At 41.8% G+C, this 17,208-nt stretch overlaps 1 long non-coding RNA gene across 1 annotated transcript; it reads left to right on the top strand.

Moving 5' to 3' along the window:
- Positions 1–593: 593 nt before the first annotated feature.
- LOC146632892 (uncharacterized) lies at positions 594–5,471 on the top strand. The gene is made up of 3 exons (XR_014906219.1): positions 594–705; positions 4,810–4,934; positions 5,161–5,471. It is a non-coding gene; the product is annotated as an uncharacterized LOC146632892 (long non-coding RNA).
- Positions 5,472–17,208: the final 11,737 nt, after the last annotated feature.

Genomic DNA, 17,208 nt, shown 5'->3' on the forward strand with positions numbered 1-17,208 from the left:
AATCCCTTACATCGTTACTGCCCATCTCTGGAGAAGAGTCTCTCTTTGGACCTCTGAAGGGTTGAATAAACACGCCCAGGCAGACGTTAGAGGAGCTTAAAGAGCTTTTTCTCTGTTTATGGATATTTTAAGTTTCTATTTTCACTTATTTTGCATCTATTTTTTCACCGTTTTCATCTCATTGTTTGTATCATTTTGCACGTCTCTGGTTTGCTATTTGTGGTCATTTTTCGTCTGGAGTTTTACTGCTGTGATCACTCAGTGTCTGATGTCAGTTGTTGTTGGCGTGTCCTTGTCATAAATTCTATTTTTGTCTATTTTCAATCACTCTGGTCTCTTTGTGATCATTTTGCAGAAACCTTTTGTTCTTTACTTTGTTGTTTGTGTTTTGTGTGCTCAGCTTGGTCTGTTTTTTTTTTCTCTTTGTTTGTATCTTTGATCACAACAATACGTTTTCTGTCTTTTACTGTGGAAGTCTATGGGGCTGCCACGCTGCTGCCTCTGCTGGACGTAAGAGGAATTGCAGATTGCGGCACTTCCGCGTTGGCTTGGAGATTTCCGCGGAGTGATCCTTCTTCCTCCATCAGGATCTCCACAGCCTTCACTCCGCCGACACGTCGATCGGGATTCTCTGCCTGGAAACATCGCAAACTAATCGGAACCGGCGGCCGACACAGACGGAGCGGTCTCGCGGGGGTCGATTAGGTGGGCTAAAATTAATCTGTGCTCCCCGAGCGGCTGTCGGAGCTCCTGTGCTCTCTGCAGGCGAAGCGATCAGATGTAAACATGTTTGCAGGCTGGAGTGGACCCACACGTGTCACCAACACGGAGTTAGAAAGCCTGAAACACGCGTGATCCCCTCATAATGGGTGACACACGATGCTTAAACAGTCAGGACATGTTTGGTGTTTGTAATGAGGAGCAGGCCGTGGAGGTCTGATGAGGCACAGCTACACAGACACAAACAAACACACTTCTGGTTCCGGGGTTGTCCTCTTAGACTCCGCCCACATCTGCACAGGTGTTCCTGCAGAAGGGAAACATGAACCTGCAGCAGCTTGGGCGTGGTCTTTGAGTTCGCGCGCCTTTAGTTTTCATGCATCTTTTCAGTCATCGGTCTGTTTTTGTTGTTTTGCGTGTATTTTAAGTCTATTTGTGGTCATTCAAGCCTATTTTTAGACATTTGAGTGTCTTTGTTCTCGGTTTGTGTCTGTTTGTGCAGATTTTGCACCAGTTTTTAATTGTTCTGTGTCCCTGACGTCATTTCTACCAATTTTTAGTCATTTTGAGGCTCTTTCTGGCTGTTTTGTATGCAGTTTAAGTTGTTTTTGTATCTCTTTATACTGATTTAAAGTCTTTTTCATCTCATTTTCAGTTCTTGAGTCATCATTTTTGTTTTTTCTTAGTCATTTGTTTCTGCCTCCCACAGACTGCTTTCTTTGAGATAACTGGCAGGCTGACAGTTCGAGTCTGAGCCAAAGCCAGCATGTGTGATTTAATCTGATCATGTACAACATTAAGCACTTTTATAATCATAAACCTTTGCTGCAGTATTTCCAGTAGACATCAGAGATTTCTGGTCTTGTTTTTTACAGAAAAGGCTGATGTGGGATTTTAACCTGCGTATCGTATATCAGCGAATAAAGAAGCTGGAAACATTCAGCACATTTACAGTAAAAATATTAAAGTCGTGGATCTATTACGCATGAAGCAGCGTCTAACGTCTGTCAGCTAACGCCACACAGTCCTGAATCGGTGACAGCTGTTCATCAGAGCAGAGAGAGAATAAAACTGAGGCAAACTCACTCTGGCTTTAATCGAATCAGTAATGCAGATAGGCTGTAATTAATCTGCTGCTGAGAGATTATTTATCTTAATTATTTCCTAGTGGGTGGACCCCATTCGTGCCAAAAGTCTTTCATTACTGACAGAAAAAAAGCGAGAACTGAAGTCAGCGTGGTTTGTTCGAGTATAGCAGCATTCAGAGAGACGGCCTTCTGTGTAACTTTGGTCTCTTTGTTGTCACTTTGTTCATTTTTTGTTGTTTTGCAGAAATATTGAGTCTTTTTGCATTTCGTCACAGTCATTTTCAGTCTCTTTGTGGTCTTTTTGCACCTGTTTTGTGTCATTTTTTCTTTTTTAAGTTGTTTTACAGAAAATCTTTGTGGTTTTTCTGCATTTTGTCATTTTATGTCTCCTAGATGTCACTTTGTCGTCTTTGATGTTGGTTTCTGTCCGTTTTTAGTCATTTTGTGCCTCATTGTGATCATTTTTGTGCATGTTTTGTGTCTGTTTTCAGTCAGCTTGCCTCTTTGTGCTCATTTAAAATCATTTTGCATTCACCGTTGGTCTCTGTGGAGTTGTCAGATCGGAGGTACCTGCCACAGCGTTATGCTGTTGCAGCCAGCAGCTGCTTTCTGTGGGTCACATGTAGTTTTGTGTTCAGATGGGAGCCCTCGGGCTGTGGAAAAGCCGAATCGGTTTGTCGTGAGCTGAAGAGGGCAGCGGCAGAGATAAGGAGGCGCACAAGTCAAAACAAAACAATATCTGAGAGGAGGGAGCTATTTTTAGCTCGGCTTTCTCTCCGGCTGTGATCCGTGCTGCACAGAGTCGAGGAGGGAAGCGAGGCGACCGCTCTGAATGCTGATCGAGACACTCTGAAGTTCAGCTATGAAACACACGTCGCTGTGATGAGTTTGTTCGGTGCTCGTTTGTTCCATTTTAACGGGACTGCTTTCTGACATGACTCATTTCTAACCCATTAATGAGAAGAACTTTGGGGGTTGCCAGATTATTTGAATCGTCAGGTCAGCTCTGTGAATAAAGCCAGTAAACAGCAGATTTATGAATATCTTTATTTATCCAGGAACAAGTATCATGATCCTTTTTTTGTGGTATAGTTCTATAAAAATGGAACGTGGCCACCGCACCATCACCTGTTGGTTTGTGGCGTCCTAATATGAAGACTCAGGTTGGGCATTTTCCACTTTGTGTTTCGAAGCCGCTTCCTCACTGACCAACAACATGTCCCCAAAACATCTGTTTCTTGGAGCTGCCATCACTTAAGAAATGGGCCTGAATGTCTTGGCCCAACTGGAGTCGATGGCTGTTTTGATGGAGGTCGCCGCCATGATGTCACCTGTTGGTTTCTGAAGTCACGTTTTGAACTTTTATGAGGCGCCTGATGGCAGCAAGCAACTCTTAATATATGCAAAACAAACCAAAGTACACAAATCTCCAGTAAAGCTCTTTTTTATCTACTTGGTTCAGATGAAAGGTGTTTGAAACGAAGCCATCAGCATTTTTACTGTTAAAACAATCCAGCTGTTCTCTTTCTTTCTTTGTGCTCCACTTTAACGCTCATCCAGCAGATGAGCCTCCTCTGGTGTTAGATTTAGATCTGGGCCAAAGGAGAGGCTCATAATCACATTTATGTGAAAATTATCACGTTACTGCCTCGGGGTCCGGCCAGAAGGCCACAGTCATTACACATTTGTGAGGCAGTTAATATCTTCTTGTTTTACTGCCGCCGTTTCTTCCACTGGCTCGCCGGCGGTGTTAGAGACTCCGTTTGTCTCTGTGCCGTGAATGAAAAGTGTGAAAATATTCAGCAGCACTTTGTTCTCGTTTGTTCCAGAAACGTCCCAGCTGTCCCCGAGCTGGTGCTCATGCGTCTGAGTCTGGAGCGTCTGGAGCCGCAGGCCGACCAATCAGAAGCTGAACGATTAGTTCAGTTGTTTTTCTCTAAGGTTGAATCATATTTAACATCAGCACTCCTTAACGGTAGGACTCGGTCACACAGACCGGTCTGCAAACATCTGGCAGCCGCCGGCCGTTGCAGCGGTTGCCCATAGTTTATTTGGGTGACACCAACCAAAGCAAGCGGGTGGAGGTTATTGGTACAGCACCATCCTCCAGCAGCTTCCAGCAACCGTCACCAACCAGGGCACAAACATCCCAACGCTGCTGTGGCTCCACAGGACGTCAGCAGCAGGTGTAGATGCTGCTTCCTGTTACCAGACAGAACTGGCTCTGGTTCGGCCTTCAGGGGAGGACTGCAGAGGAACTCTCAGATCTGAGTGGATGAGACTGCATGATTTATTCAGACTCTCCAAACAGCTTCTGTTCAGACAGTTAATGAACTTAGCAGCGTTTATGCTTTTAGCTGATGATGGCGGTGTTTTCTTACTGTTCCAGCTCGTGAAGCACCGACACACTCGTGTGCTTTATCGTCAGGGTAACACGATGCTGAAAAGCCCTTCTGGTTATGTGTAATTTCCCAGCATGCATTACACATGGCCGGGAAAGCCTGGGCAGCTCACGGCGATCGTGTTGAGCAGAGTAAGATGATCCCTCGAGCTGCGTCCGGCGAGCTGATTGTGTTTGTCTGATTGGATTGGTGTCCTGGACGGGATTAGGGATGTCCGAGCTGATAACCAGGAGTGGCGGTGATGTCTGCTGTCCTCTTCCTCTCCGTCTGTAGCTCTCTTCCTCGCTATCAAGGCCTTTCTATCTCTGTCCTCTCCCCGTCTCATTTCACCCTCCACTGCATACATTGCACCGCCTCTTCAGTTTAGATAGAAGAAGAGTTTGTGGGTAACAAGCCTTTGACTTTTCACCCTCTTCACTCTGCGGTTTCTTTCAACCTGCCATATTTGCTATTTATTAACCCCAATTAAATGATAAAACTTCTCAGGTAGTCACTGCTCCGTCTTCTCATTCAGCTCTGACTGAAACCAAAAGATCTTTTTAGTGTTTTCCTTCTGTAAGTCCTTTAACCTCAGCTTCCACCTGTGTGTTTTTCCTCAGGCGGGACTCTTTTTCATGACTAAAGATGGGAAGTGATCAGAGCCACGAGAGGAAGGCTGAGGAGGCCGAGAAGGAAACTGAAAAACACGAGCAGTGTGACACAACTGAGGACGCGACTCCTGAAGGTAAACGCTCGACTCCATGATGGAAGCACAGCGATGTGTTTGTTCTCCTGCGTTCACGCCAAGAATGTGGTGTATTTTTAGTAACTGCTGACCTGTAATTATAAAAAAGATTGTTTCCTTTCAGAAGAGGTCGTACTCAGATTTTCATTTTACAGAAGTAAAATGTCACCGCGCACTGAAATTCATGCAAATTTCAACATTTTTGAAACGTGTTTCTCTTCCACAGAGGTGCCAGGAGAGCTGCCCCAGTGCAGGATGGGAAACAGGAGGGTGGACAGCATGTGTTTCATGATCTCGTGCACTAACTGGTACTGAACTGGTCCCCGTGTGTTGGGCTCGTGATGAAACAGACGCACACTGGAGGATCTGTCTGCGTCTGTGCTGCTACAACAACAAATGCACCGGACTTCACTTTCCTTCAACTCGAAAACAAGACTAATGATAAGAGGAAGGGATGGAAAAGGATTTCAAACGATGGGTCACAAGAGTCGTGGACTGTGTGGGAGATGCTTGGATTTCTGGTCATGCCAATAAAGACTGAACAAAAGTAAAGAAGTGTTGCTCGTCATGCTCTGTGGGTCAGAGAGACGCGAGAGCTGAACTAAGGTTGCTCACTTCAGCTGTTGATGTTCAAAAAGAATTAGACTAGAAAGGAAAGGAGGATGGAAGAGGGAAAGGAAGGAAAGAAGGAGATTGGGAAAGGGAAGGAAGTAAGGAAAGGAGAAGCAGGCAAAAAAAGGAAGAAAGAAAACGAAAGAAGAAAGGGGGTTAGGGAAGAGGCAGGAAGGAAGGGAAAACGGATGACAGAAAGAGAGGAAAGGAAGGATGAAAGGAAAGGAAATGAGAGTACCTAAGGAAGGAATGAAACAGGAAGAAGAAGACTAAGAAGGAAAGGGAACAAAGAAGCAGGTAGGAACAAAGGAAGGAAAGAAGGATGAAATAAGGATAGCAAAGGAGAAGTAAGGAATGAGACCAGAAAGGGCAAATGAATTAAGGAGTGAAGGAGGAAAGGGAAAATCAAAGAAGGGAGCAAATATGAAAGGAAGTAAAGAAGGAAGAAAAGAAGGGAACAAAGAAAAGGAGACCTTTGGGTCTAATTTGTTTCACTCAGAGCTGTAAAAATGCAAACACACTGCAGCGTGTTCAGAGTTCAGCAGGAACGACATTAATCAGCAGACCTAAAGACGTTTCAGTTGAAGATGTGATGGATTCATCAGGAACATCATTATTCAAGTCTGTGATAAGATTAATGCTGCATATCTGACACTGTCTCATAATTATGAGAAAGTCTTCAGGTGGTTATAAATCATCTGTGCTTGAGAGGACGGGGCGCCGAATGATTTAAGTTTAATGAATATGAGCTCGGGTTCTAACACAAGTGGCTCCTTTTTCCTTTTTTTCAACAAAGTCGTTCGGAGAACGTCACAAAAGCCCCGACTGGTGTGAACAGACGGGGAATTTTACAGGAAACAAGACGGATGACGTCCCAGCCGGAGACAACATGAGCCTCAGTTTGGTTATTATATCAGATATTACAGCTCGACTGAAATAGTAAAGGAAATAAAGAAGGAAACAATAAGGAAGAAAAGAGGGGAAAAGGAAGCAGAAGGAAGAATGACAGAAGTAGAAAGGAAGGAAATATGAAAAGGAAAGGGTATGAGGATGAAGAAGTTGAAAAGGGAACAACAAATGGAAAGGAACAAATGAAAAAGGAAAGGAAGCAAGGAATTAAGAATCAGTGATGGAAATAAAGAAGTATGGAAGGAAAGGAGGAAAGAAAGGATGAAGGAAAGACATTAGAGAAGATGGAAGGGAGGAAGAAAAGGAAACGAATGAACAAACTTAAACTGTAGTTCCTCCTGTGACCACTTGAGGCTCCAGCAGTGACTCAGTGCCTGTAAACTCTGTGCTATGGATCGATTCCTCCTTCCTAACCCTGTACGGGGTTTACAGGCTTTATAACCCACCCAGCTGATGGGTCCAGTCTGTGTCAGAAAGCAGGAATCAGGACTAGAAGATAAGCCTGGTATTAAAATGTCCTTTCATGCGCTTTAACTCGTCCTGAGCAGCCGCCTACAGTGTCTCACATGGTGGTAGAACTTTTAAAGTTTACCCAGAATGCACTTTTTTGGTTTCCTCTGCTGAACTATGAGAAATCAGATCAATAACGTAGCAACGCGTGCTTCTGTGTGTCTACATCACAGACATTACGACAGGAAGACGCCCTTTTCACGTGTCACGGTTCTGGTACAAATAACAGAAATGTGAATTTTGCACAAATATAAGCTAACAATAACTTTGATAACGCTCATGTTGGGCAGACTTACTCACTACTTCCTCTTGTGGTCCAAAATGGCATTACACCAGAGAATCCTGGTGCTGTTTTAACTTTGGGGATCTGTTTTAGACAGAACATCATGGATGTTGCTTCTTCACGTTCTCCTGGTGGGTTCAGTTAATTTTACAATTAAAGAAACATCTTTTCATTTGACCTTCAAGATGAGAAAAATAGCAGCTGTTCAGTGAGGCAGGAGGACAGAGCGTAAGTCTTTCCATAGCAGAGTGTGGACGCGTGTCCTTGTGAGACGTTAGCAGGTCGACTCCTCAAAAACCTCCGAGGGGAACCCTTAACTTGCTAAATGGTGATGCACTGACCCATTTCGAGCAATTACAGTTTCAGCCATAAAGCGTATGAAGTCAAAAGCATATGAACTGACCCAATGATCCATTTGGACGTAATAAAAGAAGTCAAATTTTCTCCAAATGACACATTAAATCTCCATGAAATTAAAACGGAGTTGGAAGGCATCAGTGTCTGAGCTCGTCTGCTCCGTCACATTACTGGGCAGGTGGCTGAACATATTGCATTTCATCAGAAGAGCAGCATACGTGTCCCTAAAGGGGCATTTCTGCAAAATACCACAAGGCAGATTTATGATGCACATCTGTTAGATTTTTCCTGCTCGTGTTGCAGATGCTCCGGAGCAGTTAACGAACCTGCGAAAAATTCATCCCCGATCAGGACTATTAAAAAAAAATGAAATGTGCAGATTAATGCATGTACAGAAAACACAGGGAAAAGGCTTGTTTTCCTTTTTAGATCAATAAAAATATGTCTGTTATGCAGCAGCTGTCTGACACAGTCGTGATGAAGCAGGGAAACGGCATTAAAGCGAACACAGAAAGATCAAAAGTTAGATTAACGACGTTCCTGATATACAGAAGGAGCACAGCAGGAAAAAATTGAAATGATGCCCTCAAACAGCCTGCGGGGCAGCGACACAGTTAGTCAGAAATGTTACCATGTTCACGGGAAACTCGGGCGTCCACCAATCAGCTCATTTCAGTTCAACTCAGACAAACATTATCTTCATAATGTGCTTTATAGAGCAAAAAGCTCACAACAGAGAGACAAGCCCAACAATCACACAATCCCCCAATGGTGACAGCTGGGAGGAAGAACTCCCTTTTAACAGGAAGTGACCTCAAGCAGAAGCAGGGTTCATGGGTTTCAAATGTAACTCTGGGCCCATCAGAGATGTAATCCATGACTCATGACGAGTTATTGATCTGCAAAAAAGTAAAAGACGCGTCTTAGACGATGAAGTTTTCACTTTTATTGACAGTTCATTGTTAACAGAACAGGTGTTATTGGTATATGACCAGCGTGGACAATAAAACCAAAGCAAACATAGAAAAAACAACAACAAACATCTCTGTTCCAGTCAAGTGTTTAAATAAGAAAACCGCAATTATAATTTTCTCGAGTCATTAACGTAAACATGCCTATCAGACATAAGCATCGTCATAAAAATGGTACAACGTCGTGTGCAAAGGATGATGAGGTTCATCTTAAATAAGAGAGAAATAAAGATAGAAAAGGTTCTATTTACAGGATGTCCGACTGGAACACGAGAGAAACCAAACTGTGCTTTAGTTCGCTTGTAAAGAAGTGAAGCCAAGGTCCGATTTTTTTCATTTTAATTTTATAATCAACCCATTTAGTCATAAAAACCCAAAAATCCAAAGAAAAACCAAACTGTATTTACAGAAAACGTCTTTTTCTCTATAAGAAAAACAAACTGAAGCGAATCTCTCTTAAAGCTATTTCTGATAAAATCTCCCTAGAAGTAATAGTAGTAGTGAAACTATCCAGAGAACATCAGTATATCTTCAAAAAGTCTGCCAGACTACCTTTGATATGTTTTTATTCTCCTACATTTTTTAGACAAGGTTAGAAACTAAAGGCAACAACAGGCAAGTTAAAGGAAGACTCAGCCACGTGACGCCACTCCCAGACCTCAGCGACGCGTTTGTGTCGGTGGAATTTAAGAAAGCAGGTTTTTGCATTCGTCGTGATAAAAACGGTTCTGGATGCAGTAAAACGTGTTGTTTTGTATTTTACAGGCTCCACAGCTTCATACGACTCAGATTTGTGTCTCAATCACAACATAAAGTGTGTTCAGCTCATTCTGAGTCAATCAAACACTGAAACATTCAAAGTAGAAATATAAAAGAATCTGCAATGGAAACGATTTAAATAGATATTTCACATAAAATAAAGATTTCATAGTTTCTGTAACATTTTCTTTTGAACAGATCAGGTGAGCATAACTAACAAACATCATTTCATCGTCGTGTTATTGTGACTTCATCCTATTTTTATTTATCTGGTTGTTTTGAACTATTTCAGTGGTTTGACTTAGTCAGCTGCGGCGTATCCGACGCTGTAGGCGCCGCACTGAATGAAAAACATTTGACTTGAATAAACGTATGTATATGAAATCCAGCAAAATAAATATTTCCTACTTCCTGTAAGTTAGCAGCACTAAAAAATATGATTTATATTTATCTATAATTAATTTTCGCATTTGACACCATCAATAAGAGTAATTTTCAGCTAATTATTTTCCTTTTATATGAATTTAATTATACAAACTTTTTTGTTATACTGTCTGAAACTGCTCTTGTAAATGTGCGCTGAGCCTCGATGGGATTATCTGATTGAATAAAAGAAATAAAAAATATTTGAGGTCCTTTCTGAGGTATTTTCACTGCAGCTGCTTTCTAAGCAGCATTTAGTGTCTTACAGAACTGCTGATTTTTGACATTATAAACAATGTAAAATAAGCTACAATGTAAACCTGTTTGCTCAAAGTAATTAAAGATTGTGAGATAAATATATATATTTGGATAAAGACGATCCTTTTTCAGATATCTAAACTCATTATTATTTATTAACTTGACAAATGAGATTTTATAATCAAAAAGTTTCAGGTTGAGGTTATAAACCATGACGTTTTTAAACCTCTGCTCGTGTCATGAAACAGGACTTTGTAGATGTAAACCTGTAATCAGGAACTGGAGGCTGTCTGTGGTTACTGCGTCCATCCATCATCTTCACTCAGAGCTTCATCGGAGCCTCGGCTTCTCCTGCTGGTCAGGATGGAGCACAGAGAGGATTACAGTGGAGCTCATTAGCTGTTAAGCTTGTGATTGATTTCCAGGAGAAAGAGCAGCTAACGTGTTATTGATCGGAAACACAAAGATCGATTTAAACCCGAGTACATTTCTATATTATTACAGCTCCTCATATTTGTTTTGCTGCCGTGGACTCTGTAGGATTCGGCATGTGGACCAAACCAAAGCTATTCTGGGAGCCAGTCATGCTGAAACACATCTGACATCACTTTAATGGTCGTTGGGACAAAGTCAACTAAAATAATCAAAAAGTTTCATGATTTTTGCCCCAAAAATCTTTTAAAAAAATCTTTTATCTATCGCCATCTTTGCCAGTTCTCTCACCTTAGCTGCTGCACACTGTACGGATAATAAATGGATATTCTTTGGAACCATATTTTTATAATGTATTGAAAATATTGTGCATAGCATTGTTTGCGTAATTTCCAACCGCCTTCCCTGTTATTCAATTTCTCAAATGTAGAATTTAAGTTAAAGCACTGCTGCATGGATAACATGTAGAGGTCATTATAATAATTGGGCCTATAATGGGATTTGTGTGAGGTGCTGCAGCACTTGGGTTTGAAATCTGCTGAGCGTTTGGTGAATTCAGGAGCCTTTTGCTCCCCGTGTGTCTGGAGTCCCTGAACTGTCGCATATTCGCACAGCTTTGTGTGCTCGGTGCAAAAACACACCGATTTACTGTGTTTCTTATGTTTTTGCCTCCTCTGTGGATTTGTTACTTAAACAGGTCAATGAGCAGGTGAAAGCCTCGTGCAATCAGTATATGCAAGGCCCCTGCTGACTTTAGCATCTTCTAGCTCAAGTTATATATTAATATTATTTTTGTAATATATTGTGACGTTGATTTGAAGAAGCCGTGAGCCTTGGTGAGTTCTCCGTCACCTGTGGTGTCCCTCAAGGATCTATTCTTGGCCTGGTTCGATTTTCTTTACACCCACTCCCACTGGGATCCACTTTTGGAGAGCTCATAATAATTTTCAGTTTCATCTATATAGCACCAAATCACAACTACAGCTGGATCGAGGCAGTGTTTAATGTAAGATCATCTGTTCCACAAAAGGAACCCAAACTCTTTGCAGTTGCTTTTAGATTTTTTAGGATCTAAACTCAACAAACATGCAATAAAAACCTGCGCATGACTTCAGCCAGTGTGCTGACACTCGACACAGACGCCACCATCGAACACTGGCTGTGGTGTACCGGCCTACAGGGAGGTCTCAATATGTTGTTACATCAGCATCAGTTTATTACTTCCCTGTTTATTTTAAAATTAATTTTAAGGTTTCATTATTTACTTTTAAGCCATTAAGTGGGCAGATTTTCTAACCAGTTGCTTTTCCTGGTCTAAATCTTTGACCACTTTTACACTGATGCTCAACACATACTGCATACGGACCTGGATTTTATTTGAGGTATAAGTAGGCAATGATATACTTATTATGTATTGTATATGAAGATTATTATAGATTTGTTGTTAGACAGTGTATCAGTGTTTTGATATGTACAGCACTGAAATCTTCAGATTATATTTAATTTCAGGGAATGTTAGGAAACCGTTGGACCTGTAAAATAAAGTGTTACTACATCCACGATAGCTGCATTTCTCAGAAACGTTTTAAAAAATCAAAGATGTTGCTTTGCAGCGTCTCGTGGCTGCCGTTTCTTCTGAACGACCATCTCTGAGTGTCACCCAGATCAGGAGTGGCGGTGTCAGATAACTAAGTCTACCTTTAAAGGCAACTCACTGTTGTCCGAAGCCACCAGAACATCGTCCGCAGACCTGGGACAACATGACACAGACTTCTGTTCACTTCTTTGATCTTTTTTCATTCCTGGCGACCAAGTTTCTCCTTTTGTTAAACTGAAGCTGACACACAGACAGTCATGAGAGTAGGAATGTGGAAAGAAGAGAAACCAGGTGCCAAAGTTGACAAATCCAACAACGGCAGCAGAAATGAGACACAATTCAAAGACAGTTTATCCCAGGTCTGCATATCCATAAAAGAGGACCTTTCGCCCTCTGTGACAAACACAGAACTGAGCTGAATAAATACGTTTCAAACTGAAAGAGCTGTGGACAGACAGTGTCCTTCACATACTTTAAAAATCTCATGTACATATATCTTGTCTCTATGCATGTCCCATAACTAATATGAATAATCTGATCACAACAGCATGTTTTCTTCCTGTATCCTTCTTCACGTTGCACAAACAGACATCTGCTGAGAACACTGTAAACAGCTATTCTTCTGTAAATCTCAGTAAATATATACAAAGACTTTTCTCCCAGAGGATTAAAGTAGAGGTGGTGGTGAAACTTTAGTAAAGAGTGCATGATTTAAAAATATCTTTATTTTTAAATCATGTAAAATACGATGGAAAATTTACCAGCTCACCACCCCTCCTGTGTGAAAACTGAATCCTCTCTTGAAGTACTGCAGGCCACTCGAAAAGCTGAACTTGCTGCTTAACTGAGAAAAAACCTCCATAAAAATTTGTTTTGTACAACTATTCCAACCTGATGAGGATGAATGAACACAAGGTCTGGTTTTACAAAGAGATTTTAGTTCGATTTTCTTTTTTTATGGTTAAAGCGTAAAATCTGTATTTTTAAATAAAAATAAAAAATAATCTATGAGATCTACAAACGTTTAAATTTCACTGTTCAGCTAGTTAAGGTTAGCTGTTGATCCAGTTTTAATTAAATCCAAATTAACCTCCTTATACCTGTCAGAAAATTTAAAAAAGTACAATATCTGAGTTACTGAGACTATCACTCTGTAGTAATCTGAAAGCTAAATCTGAGATTATACTGTAGAAGTATATATAAGCCTGATGCAAATTTCATCTTATTGTGGTTGAAAAAGTAAAATCACAGTCATAGGTAACTTTTAGATAAAAAGTATCGTTGCATTAATGCATAGTTTACCTTTTGAGACAAAGCTGTAAATACAGTACAGCCATAAACATGAGTGTAAAATTAAACTGGAATGACACCAGATAATTACAATAAGCAGATTTAACTAAACCAAATATTTCACTTAGACTTTAAAACTAAAACATTGTTCTTAGGATCAGAACATTAACTCTAATAGTTAAATACAAATCTAATTTTAGGAATTTTTAAATTACAAATTTTAGCAAATTAAACTAGCTAGTGTCAGTATGACTTTATTTCAAATGGACACGTTCACTGACCTCATAATATTACATTAGAATATTTATTATTTATTTAAAAGTTTTCAGCCTTTCACATCTGATTAGTCCGACTGAGAGGCAGCATTCAGAGGTCTAATTGAGCCTGACGTTAAAGGTAAGCAGACTACAAGTCTGTCTTTGTGAAACCAGCCCTCAGTCACTCATGTCAACCTTCACAGGAGCCTGAAAAAGAAATACGAGTCAAGCGACCCACCGTAAAGCTGGCAGCTTTAACCCGAAAAGTGCTGAAAAACCAGCACCAAGAACTGCATGAAAAGTGTTTCTCTCAACATGAACAAATACTGCTGAAGTGCCCTGGAGCAAGGCACTTAATCCCCAACTGCATCGGTGCAGCGACTCGGCGGCCTGCGACATGTAAGAAGATGTAAAGAGATTTTTAATCTGCCTGCTACCGTCATACATACAGTAAGTACATGACAACAACACTGACATTAGTAATAATGCTGTGTGCGAGCTAAATAACAGCACTCTGAGACTGCGGATCAGCACCGAGAGCGAGAAGAATGACGTAGGAGACCGTTATTATTACACGCGTGTGCGCTGAAGCGGGGTGGGAACCCCTCGTTAGTGTTAGCGGCATGAAATGTTTACTCCCTCAAGGTGAAGACACTGCAAGAAAACTACAACTCTCTATCTCCTCCTCGTCTCTCAGAGCAGCTATGACAGCGCCGAGCCTGGAGCTACGCTATTTACAAACCACAACAAACAGCCAACTACCAGCTTAACAAGCTCGAGGATCACACGACATCTGCCCCACGTTTCCTCCAGAAAAGTCAGGAAGGCAACCAGCTAATATACCCGTCGAAGCAGTTTACAGTTCATCAGCTCTGTTCATGTGCAGCATGTCTTTAAGCTCCGTTTTTAAAATTAAGATTTCAGTGTGACAACAGTATTAAACACTGACCTGCTGAAAAAGCCTCAAGCTGAGCATTTTCCTCGTTGCTATCAAGACGTTTTGACCAACAAGAGGAGGATCTGACTGCATGTTATTGACTAACAACGTGACCCATATAATGACCATAACGTGTTTTAATCACTCAGACGTGAGACGAGTGACCACAGAGTCAACAACAAAGTGTTTACTGAGGTCACAGCGAGGAGCATAAACGTCTGCACGAGTCAAACCCGGGCAGCCATCAGAAACTTTGCTTTCTTTTTACACAGAAGTGCACCACGAAAAACAGTAAGTCACCTTTTTGGTCATCAAGAACTGACAAATAAAGTCATCTGACCAAATATCAATAAGTATCGAAGTTAACCTTCTGTTCATTGTACAGCCAGCTGTTTGTCCTCTGCACGACTGCGGTACTTCGTGATATCCCAACAGAAAAGCAGTCAAACTGTCGGTGCACAGCCGCTGAAGTTGGTTCACGTTCTGAACCTTAAAGTTTCTTGTACGCCTGTGAGAACGGTGATCGTTTCTAACTCTTAGTGGAGCCGCCGTGTTTGCTTTTGCAGCATTTGTACATGGAAATCTCCGATAACACCCAACCTACTGATGACAGCACACGTGACCCCGTCGTTCTCATTACTTTTCAGAGCGCAGCTTTTCAATTTTCCTCTTTTTAAATTTCACCCGCCGAGGAGCTCTGTTCAAACCATCGAGCTGAGAAAGCACAAAGAGAAAAGACGCGTTTGGTCCTGGAGGCAATTTTCTTTGGATAGACGTTCGTGTTTCCGTTAGCTACACGACCCTCCCAGCAGACTTTTTCTGCATGCTGTAAACAGGCTTAAAGGTAAAAAAGCAGCAGAATGTCTTGTTCTGCATTTATTGGACACCTTCAAGGAACAGATATGCACTTTTCCAACCTAGTCGAAATAGTGCTGCGGGGTATTGAACGCCATCGATTTGTGCTGAATGCTGCGTGTGCTGAATTGCTCTCGACAGCAGCGAGTAATTGCAAGGATATACGCCGCGAACACATTCAATTACTGCAGGACAGAGAGCTTTGTGGATGAGCCGACGAAGGCAGGGTAGAGAGAGGGAAAGCTTTTTAAATGTTTGGGGTCTCGAGTAGGTTTGTTGCACCTACTTGTGCAGGAATCACATCATTAAGTGTTTTAGGAACAAGATAAAACAGGGACATTGTGTTTGCCTGGGCTTAAAGCAGGCCTGTATAAATGTTCAGCTGCGTCTGGATAAACAGTGACTCAGTCGGGATGTCCCAGCGGTGTTTTTTAGCTGGAGGTGCGAGGTCACGGACGGGGGACTCCAAAGCCCCTTTGGGGAGCAGAATGGCCTCCGCGCGACCCATTATGAGTCATGTTAGGAGGGTTAATGGCATTTAAATGAGCAGCTTGTGTGTTTAAATAAAGCAGCCTTTATAGTTAGCACCGCAGCGCTGCTGGAGTGTTACATAACAGCACTCAAATCTGCTTCTTTGAGGGTACATCGCTGCCTTTGCGAGGCCAGATGGATAAAACTTTTCATCAAACAGCACAGACATCTTTATGTTGGCGTCCCGCTCGGCAGCTGTTAGAAACGTCCAAACTTACGCCCTAAAATTTTTCATTTCAAAGGATTAAAATGGAAACAGATTGGATGTAGATTTCAGTCTGTCCTAACAAACCTTAATGTACCCAAACACATATCGTATAACTTCCCACTTTAAATGCATCCATATAACTTCATATTGTGAGTTGACTGAGCATATTTGCACAAAGCTAACACGTAAAGATGTTTAAAACCATAAAACCTGCCAAGTCAGAGCTAAAGACGAAGAGGAATATTGGCACTTTTTCACACCACACTGTAGCCTCCACGGTGAAATCGCTTGTCAAATCAAATTTATCAAGTTAGTGGTGCTCACTGGACGTGACAGAGGCCTTCGTACAGATGGATTTAAATCCTAAAAAAAAAAGACAGGAGAGGAGCCCTGATGGATTCAGGAGGTCGAGGGGGAAACGATTAGAAGGACAAAGAGACGAGAGGCCGGACGGATGAGGAGAATTACAGCAGGACAGCGAGAAAAGACAGTCGGATTAAAGCGAGGGATGCGAAGGGCATGTAGCCCCTATTAGAGCTTTGTGAACAGAAGTACTTCATTAAGCTTGGTCAATGTCGCGGCGCCGCAGCCGGCATACTAATGCAGACCCACGCTCTCCAGCTCCCTGCAGTCAAACCTCTCCTTTAACTTTGTGTTTCCTCCCTTTCTTCACTGTAATTAGTCTTTCATTAATGACATTTATAGAAAACTGAAAATATGCTTTGGAAGAAACATCTCTGCGAATTTGGTAAAGTTTCCACCAAATCATTTTTCCATCGTGTTAATAGACTGAAGGTTGCATCTGGTTTAACCGCATCCTGCAGAAATGCTCATGCTCAGTCTCTCCTTATGTTGAACTGACGAGGATACTAAGGCTACGTTCACACTGCAGGCGAAAGCGCATCAAATCCGACTTTTTTGACCCTCTGCGACCCATATCCGATCCTGGTGTGACAGTGTGAACGGCACAAATCCGATATTTTCAAATCCGATCTGGGTCACTTTCGTATGTGGTCCTGAATCCGATACCTATCCGATGTTTCAGAAAGCGACTGCTGTTTGATGGTCACGTCGCATTAAATCCG

Source organism: Diplotaxodon limnothrissa, linkage group LG5, assembly GCF_057381915.1.
Source record: "Diplotaxodon limnothrissa isolate DT_005_m linkage group LG5, D_limnothrissa_male_GT1.1, whole genome shotgun sequence".
Lineage (NCBI taxonomy): Eukaryota > Metazoa > Chordata > Actinopteri > Cichliformes > Cichlidae > Diplotaxodon > Diplotaxodon limnothrissa.